This window comes from Vigna unguiculata, chromosome 7 (genome assembly GCF_004118075.2).
Source record: "Vigna unguiculata cultivar IT97K-499-35 chromosome 7, ASM411807v1, whole genome shotgun sequence".
Lineage (NCBI taxonomy): Eukaryota > Viridiplantae > Streptophyta > Magnoliopsida > Fabales > Fabaceae > Vigna > Vigna unguiculata.
Genome location: NC_040285.1, coordinates 25,567,248 through 25,577,097, shown reverse-complemented (window position 1 = coordinate 25,577,097; position 9,850 = coordinate 25,567,248).

Sequence of the window (9,850 nt, the reverse complement as noted above, 5' to 3'; positions counted from 1 at the left end):
TTTTTATTCATGACTAAAGTTATTTATAATTGTCGAGATAAAATAACAATTTTAATGAAAAAAATTATCAACAATACTGTTCTAAAGTTATCTGTATATACTAGCAATTACAAGTAATTACAAATATGAAAATAATAATGTGCGTCGGTTTCTATTTCTTAGACTGCATTCTATAGTTGTGTGCATCACTTACATCTATTTATACGCCTTCGGAAAAAAAAGTTATACATGAATGTCTTTTTAAGAAAATATAAACCATTATTTTAAAAATTAGTCATTTTAAAAAGAAGTGTTTGTAAGTTCAGAACTCATATATGATTTGTTGACATATATTAACTTATTTTTAGAATATCTAATTTAGTAGCTTATTCTTTTATGCATTTAAAAATGAAGGTACAAATCTTTTATATGTTTATTCTAATTTTGTATTCAATGTAATATTTTGAAAGGGAAGAGAACATAATTGACATATTTAAGATTTCTATTTTCTCAACATTGGTAACCTTTTATTACAAGCGAAAAATATTTTCTTTAAGATATATTTTAACAGTGTTAGATGTTTTATATTATTACGTAATTCTAAATTGTTATATTTATTGAATTTTATAATAACTAACTTAAATGTCATGTTAATAGTAGCTTTCAATTGGTTAACAGTATAAAACGTTTGGACTAACCAGTGCTACATCTAAATTTCAATGTGCAACAATAACTTAATTTGAATTTTATTTTTCTTCCATCCAAATAAGTATGCGTGGCAAAATAATCAGTCCCATCTATTTAACCCAATTTATTCTTAATATGGTAAAAAAGATTAGATCGAGTTAACTTGTCACAAGAAAGGGACTAGAAAATGTAATCCCTATTGTAACAGGATGAGAGGAGGCAAGAGGTTGACCACTTTTTTTTTTATATCTTTTTATCAAATATTCAATTTTAAAATTTATTTGTATATATACTTAGAAATAAATATTTAAAATATATTTAATTATATAAATATTTTCTAAGTTTTGAATTAATTAATTAATTAATATTTTTAATTTAATAAATTAAATTAATTATTACATTTACATGATAAATTATTCTATTTAGAACTTAATTTGTAAGTATTAATGATTTAAATTATAATAGTATTGTATATTTATATTTTTACAAAAATATAATATAAAAAATTTGATATTTTAAATTAATTTTATGTTAATTTTTAATTAAAAATAAATAAAACAAGTCAGCAAAATAAGGACAGATTGACCCGTCAATTTAAGGGACTAGCGTACCAAAACGGACTAACAGGTTAAAAATTACAACCTAACCTAATCCCTTTTTTGGAGCTGAATGAAGGACTAGTCCAAGGACCACAACCCTAATAACTGGCCCATACAAAAAACTATAAATAGAGGATCAAGGTAAGTTGATAAGGACTTTTAACTCGCATTTATTACATCATTTATTGCTACATCCCGATTAGACTTAAACTGACTTCAACATCGGAGTCTTTTAGATAGGTACCCGATCGTCCGATCAACCGAGCAGAAGAAGAGAAAAGGGATTGAACAGGAGAAAGAACCAAATAGCTAGAGAAGGAGAACATCAAACAAGAAGACTTAAAAACCATTTAAATGTTGGGGATAAATGCTTGGCCCCTATACTCGAAAGATGAGTTATTATTCCAAATGTTTTTTTTCTTCTAAGAATGATGATAGAGAGAACGGAGATAATCTACCGATTGTAGTTTTATTTTTGTCTCACTTTATTAAAATAGTTATACGTATGTGTAAGAGTAAGTGTTTTCATGTAATGTTTGATCGGTACGTAATAATACGAAGACTATATTTAATCTTTAATGAATATATTCAGTTATATTTAATATTTTAAATATTTGTCATTAATTCAATGTGTGTTCCAATTTATATGTATAACTAAAGAAATCTTTGAGAAAAAAACACTAATTAACAACATACTATTTTTAATAACAATTCCACTAGTGTTGTAAAACATATATAAGAAAATTAATTGGAAGAAACTGAAAATTATAGTTGAAATGCATCTTGACCGTTTCTAACGCGCTTTTACGCCGCCTCTTTGAAGGGGTCATTAGTGCTTGTCCTTTTCACAAAAAGTCGAAAAACAAATCTAAATCTAATGATTTCAAGTTCTATCCACATTACCAACACTACCATTAGTGTGTCTTTCGCTTTTTTCTTCTTAACTTCTTAATTTCATCATATCTTCACTTCCAATAACTACAACCCCAAGTGCGTGCTTCGTCTTTCATCATACTCTCTTCTCTTCTTCCCACTTCAACAACCTCTTCAAATCTTTTATAATGTTTCGGACAATATTTCACACATAAAAATGGTTGTTTGCTTTACAAAGAATCATTAGTTTAAACACAAACTGACTAAGACGCAGAGAATGTTGACTTTCCAACATAATACGCGCAAAACTCCTGCTTCTGGATTTTCGTCAAGCTTTCACCTTATCATCCAAATCATTTTTTTTTTTGAGTAATTTTGTCGGGTATTCCTAAACGTTTACCGGCAGATTTATCAACAATGAAATTTGATTAAAATTCATATAAGATGGTTGAAAATCTCACAATAATTAAAAATGAAGTAAAATTATATTATGTAATTAGATGTAAACCATATTTTATAAGTTGATTTTATAAGGTTGAATTAGATTTAAAGTTCACTTATTAAAATGGCACTAAAGTCATTTAAAACCTTGACAATATTTATCGTTTGTTGGATGTATAATGTTATTGGATCAATATTAGATGTCAGAGTCATTTGAAATATATTTTAACAAGATTTATTATTTGTTGGAAATATCATGTCATTTCTATTGAATTACTATCGGACATTAGAGATATTAAAATGGGCTGGACCGGCCCGCCAACCCGTCAAGAAAAGGGCGGGCCGGGTTGAAATTTTCAACCTACCAATCTGCTATAACTCGGCCTACTTAGTCCGCCAATTTAGCGGGCCAAAATGGGCCAGCCCGTCCTGACCCGTCAACCCGTTTTTTTTATTTTTTTAATATTTTTATGTTTAAAATTAAAAATAATTAAAAAATAATAATTTTTATATTATATAAATATATATATATATATAATAGATTTATAAAAAAAAATTAAAAAAGTTAAAAAAAGTTAAAAACAATTAAAAAAAATTAAAAAGAAAAATTAAAAAAAAAAAAGAGACAAGCTAACCCGCCCCAAAATGGGACGGGTTACAATATTCAGCCTGTTTATTGGTAGCGAATCAGCCCGACCCAACCCATTTTTGGCGGACCACAAGCGGGCCGGGACAAAACGGACCGACCCATTTTGCCACCCCTAAAGACATTAAAGTTATCAAAAACCTATCTTAATAAAATAATTTGTTTTTTTGTTGGACCCATGTTGTCATTATCACCTATTATCAGATCATCATCAATGTTTAATTACATAATTTATATATATATATATATATATATATATATATATATATATATATATATATATAAATAAATAAATGAAGATAAGTTAAGCTTGAAATCTACTTCTTACAAAAATACTAATATCTCTTCTAATTCACATTAAATTTATAAGTCTTCTATTTTATTGATAAACTTTATTAATTGTTCAACCTAAAACTTAGACCCGCTTTGATTTTAGTAGGTTTGAAAACATTAATAATACATTATCATAACATAATTAGTATCACATTTCATTTGAAATATTTTGAGTTTTTAAAGTTTGAAATTTCTATTTTGAAAAGATTTGATCAAGAGAAGAAACGACGTACAAATTACGTTTTACCTCAAACCTAAACTATATATATATGTGAGAAAGCTGAAAGCCTTTTTCATACCACTCAACAGGGAAGTGACAGAAATATCTGGCTTTCCTATATATATCACGGTCAACAACAACACGATAATGCAATTCTGTCTTTAGTGTGATAAGGAAAAAAAAAAGGTATTTAATGAATACGTTCAACGACGAGTCGTAGATAAAGCCAATTGTAGATGTTAAAGTGAAGACTTTATATCAAACGTCCTTTTGCCATCTTAGAAATATATTTTATGTCTAACGTAAATTATTATTATTCTTAAGTTATCATTAATATTATCGAGTCTTAGTTCTAGAGTTTTAGTTTGTGTGTGAATGGAGAAACCATTTACCTAGCTGTTTTCCAATTAATACTTTTTTCACACGGTCAATGCATACAACGCAGAAACAACAAGTGCTAAGTATTGCTTTTTGAATGTGGAATATGGGTTGTTACCCAACTTTTCACAAGTAACATAGTAATTACGAATATTAATTTATAAATGAAACTATCAAACACATTCATAGTAGATAAAATAGTTTAATTAAGGGTGCCTTGCTACGCTTCGTAAGCAGATATTCAATCGTTGAAATATTACACATAGATAAATATATAAATTAAATAGATGTAATATTCAATCCCACCGATAAAAGTTTCCAATGGTCAAAGTTCAAAATTTCCCTATGTATACCAAACCATAAACTTTAGTTTAATCATCTTATCCTAACTAAAATTTTGCTGAACCGTTACTTATTATATTACAATTTAGTGAGAATGATTTGACAATATGAACGTTCTTATATATGATATAACTGCCAGATTCGATAATATATTTAGAATAATGTTGAAATGGTTAATAGTTAATCTGAAGGTGTTAGACTATATTTTGGGGAGCTTCTAACTCAGTTTCAAATATAAACTTAACTTTGTTTAATGTGTTTTATTATTCTCAAAAGTATATATATTATGAATTAAATATTTCATTTAAATTCTTTGAACTCTATAATGCAAAATATGTTCGGTCCGTGACGGATATTAACTATAAGTTTTGAAGAGGTCAAAATAATAAGTTCAATATTTATATATTTATTTACCAATGAGTTAATATAAAACTCCTCGCTTGTACTGCACATGTAATCATTTGTACTGCACATGTAATCATCACTCACACCGTACATGTAATACAATGAATCTTAAAAAAAAATTTCTAAGTCAACAATGAAATTCTTAGTATCATGTTTCAAAATATGTGAAAAAATATAATATGTCTTGTTTTCATTTTCACAAATATTTTCTCTTTATCATTTGTAAAGAATGAATCCATTCTTTTCTTATTTATATCTTATTTATCTATATATCTATTTGAAAAAAAATTTAAGAACAAAAATAATTTTTCAAAATCTAATAAAAATTTTGAGAAATGTAATTATAAAAAGAAAAATTAATGATAATCAAGTCACACTTAAAATATATCATGAAAAAATATATACTACATAAATTTTTCTTATCTATTAATAAAATAATAAATATACAAAAAACTCAAGAGATGAAAAATACTATTTATTACATTAATATTTTACTCTCAATGTCAAGTGAGACAAAAGAGAGTTATCATCTTATCTTCAATAATGAAACATAACATATGAGAAATAAGAATATAAAGAATGAGTTTGTATTTAATTTCCTATTTTTTTTTAGAAAAAAAATGTGTGAGTGTAAGAATATGTGAAAAATCCAAAAGATAATGAGAGACAACATAAAAAAATATCTCAATAAATTTGTTTAATTTTTATTGTATTTAATTTTACATTTAATTGTTTATTAAAATTAAAGGTTCCACTTTATAAAAAAATAAAAATTTACCTAATTTAATTTCCACTTACACTTTAAAATAGACACATTAATACAATAAAGAAGAAATTCTATGAAACCTCTAATCTTAATTATAATTCATGCTATGAAATATTTATCTTATAAATAAAATATTATGTGTAAATGAACTTTACAAATATATGTCTTTTTCTTAAAATAGAATGTAATTATATAAAATAATAATAATAATAATAATAATAATAATAATTCAAAGTATTGTTTCCATCGAAAGAAATGATGTAGGAATTTCTTCGAGAATGTTACTACAACCTAATTTGCCTAAGTCAATAAGAAACATAATAGCATATTAAATTAGTGTATCAACATTAAGAAAATATAATTATTTAAAATGAATGACATTTGGTTGCATTCATTTTCATATGATGCTTGTTTACTGAAGAATTCTAAATTTTAGCAAAGATAGACCCAAAACCATATTTGCATGAATATAATATGAGATGATATAAAAGTAAATTAGCTAAAGAATGTTATATGTTTACTTATTTATTGAGTGTGTATATAATTTGCATTACGGTAAACATTCGCGTAAGTTCGCAACCCGTTTAAATCTGCATTTAGAAAGGGAAAATTCTCGGATCAATAATTTTATGACTTTATTTCCAGAAAAAATTATATAAAATCATTTAACTTTATATTTTGTTACATTTGGTTATATATATATATATATATATATATATATATATATATATATATATATATATATATATATATATATATATAAAGAAAGTATATGAATAAAATAAAATAACAAGTTCTTCTTATGACATATCTCTTATATCGATCATATATCCTATATCTTTCATATTTTTACAATTTCTAAAAATTGTTAACACTCATAATATTTCATACTATGATGACTTTTAAACTTTTATAAGTCCGCATCCCAATTAAATCTGCATCAAACTCTCAAGATAAAAATACGAACTTAAGCAAATGTTTAGTGTAATTAAATCTATATCATGTAATATTTTTCAATTTACTTGAAGATGATAACATCAAAAATTAATTAAAGTGTTGCGGTTAATGCAAGTTGAATTGTATAGATTAATTGTTATTACGAGGATTGGCACAATTTACCACAATAATATGAAATTACAACCACCATACCTTAAAATAATAAGGAGAATGCTAATAAGTACCTTAAGTTACCGTTAAAGAATAACTTATGTGTTGGATTTATATTTTTACATTAAAAGTTATAATAATTAATTTTATTAATTAAAATAATATAAATGCATATACCTAATTTATAAATACAAAAATATCTTTTAAAATCTGAAAGCAAAAAAAATAAGTATTTTGGAAACTCAATTAAATCCCAAATTGATACTTTAATTATTACTTTGTTGTAAATCTTTTAGATGTTTAATACTATTTTTTTGTTGGTTTTCTGTTAATTTAAACTTTTTTATGTTTAATTATATTTTAATTTTCAATAACATTAAAATATAGTTATTTTGTTATTCAATTATTTTTTAATTTTTATCGATAAACATTAAATAAAATATTATAACAACTATACAATACTTATGGGTATTCTTGTCTTTTTTCATTTAATATCACAATTAACTATGAACTTTTGTACATTTCAAAGCCTATTAATTATCCTTAACCAGTGTCTTTAGGACATTGGTTAGCAAAACCCAAATAGTAAAATGTTTCTCCTTGCCACGAAGAAACTTATCCTGTCCTCGATTTATGAGTTAAAACAAAACAAGTATCATCATAGATAAAGGTTATTCAATTAATTATTTCTATTTTGTTTGTGACTTTGATGAATATTTGTTATGTTTAATTGTATGCTTACTTTGGAAGAGCTGTCAAAATGGGTTGAAATTCGTGAATCAATCCGGTCCATTATAGGTTCGGATCGGGTTGGGTTGAATTTTTTTTATAAATTTGAATACAAGTTAATTTTTGACCCGACCTATTTAGAACCCGACTCACTGGGTGAACCGGGTTGGTGAGTCAACCCGCAAATAAAAAGTTATACAAGTGTTTTTTATTACGTTGAACTTTGCAATTGGATTCAGTTAGGTTGTTTTTTAGCCAAGACATTGATATTTTTGTGATTTTGGTTTGTAGTTGGAGTTTAACCTCCTTTTGGATTGCATTTGGATTCTATTGAAGTTTATTTAGATTTTAATCAAAATTATAATTTAGTTTTTTTTTATATTGAAAAAAAAATTGTATTTTTGTTATTAAATGAACCAGTGAGTCAACTCGTTTAACCCACCAACCCGTAGTGGGCTGAGCTGGGTTCACATTTTTTTGGCTCACTAATAAATGAGCTAAATTAGATTAATTCACTAAATAGTCAACCCGTGATTGATCTAACCGGACCAGACTGAATTATCCGTTTTCGTGGCTATAATCTTATATTAACATAATTAGTTTGAATATGTAATGAAAATCTTAAGAATTCTTTATATTGCTGTTATTTTTAAATTGAGTTGTAATAAAAGAGGGACAATGGTACTTTCCCACTAAAAATCTGTTTACACCCGTTTTCACAGTATCTTTCATTCTCTTTTTTTCTTTTTAAAAAGTTGTAAAGGTTATTTTTGGCTAGGATCATTTTACTCTGTGAAAGGTTGTCAAATGATATATAGTTAATAAATGTCAAATAATCTTTTTCTTAATATATATATATATATGTTTACATTAGCTGAGCAAAGTAGATAAAATACACACTGTGTTCTATTATCCATGTTTGATCATCGTAACAAGAATATCACTTGTAGTTAACTGTGCATTAGGTATCTTAGGTATCTTGATATAGTTATGTCATTATTTGAATAAATTGACGATTATTATTATTATTATTATTATTTGATTATGTGAGTTTATTTACATTATTTGTTTTATTCTAAATTCAATTATTATTGCTTCAATATTTGCTTATATGAGTTTGGTTTGATTCTTAATGGAACAAATTTTAAGGATTGGAAAGAGAATATGAAAATTACTCTTGGCTGCATTAAGAAACTCACTTCTCTTACGAACTCTAATACCTTTAAAGAGAGAAAAGATTTAGAAAAGTGGGATCGCTCAAATCGCATGAGTCTTATGATCACTAAGCGCAACATTCCTAGGTCTTTAGGAGTGTTATATCTGAAGATTTAACAAATGTCAAAGATTTCCTTGCTAAGATTGAAAAGCGTTTTGCAAAAAGCAATGAGGCATAAACAAGTGATCTTTTTTAGAGCTTGATTTCCATGAAGTATTAGGACAAAGGAATTGTGAGATAAATATTTGACATTTAGTGCCTTAAGTTTTGAAGCAATATTTGACTTTCCCATAATGTTTTCTCTCACATTTCCTTTACTTTGATACTTCATGGAAATCAAGCTTTGGAGAACAATACATGTTTCCGCCTTATCGCTTTTTGCAAAGTATTTTTCAATCTCAGCAAGAAATCTTAGCATTTGTTATCTCTTCAAATATAGCACCCTAAAGGTCCTATGAATATTGCGCTTCATTATCATAAGACTCATGCGATTTGGGCGATCCCATTTCTCATAATCTTTCATTTCTTCAAAAGTACTATAGTTCCTAAGAGAAGTGGGTTTCTCGATCATTAATGTGAGGTCAAAAACCATGCAACCAAAAACAATTTTTATGTTTTATTTCCATTCCTTAAAATTTGTTTCATTGAGAATCAAGACCAAATTCAGATTAGAAGATATTGAAGCAATAATAGCAAAATCTAGAACAAGACAAATAATGTAATTAAGCTCACATCATAAAATAATTATAATAAAAATAAAAATCATCAATAAATTCAAATAATGGAATAACTATGTCGAGGTACCTAATACACCATTAATATCAAGTCTTTGGACAATGGTGTCAACTCCAAGTGGTATTTTTGTGGTTATGATAAAAAATTGATGATAAAACATGTGGAATAATAAACTTCTCTTTAGATTAATTTATTATAAGCAAAACTTCATAATTATCGTAGGTTTATAATCACATGTGAGTATACAATCCAATCCAGTTCCATTAGATCAATTAATACTAGCATGAACATGAACATTTAATATCTCTTATGAACAACAAAATTCACTTTAGTGATTTTTTATTCAAATAGTTCATTTAAAATTATAAAAAATGACCAAAATTTGAATATTTAT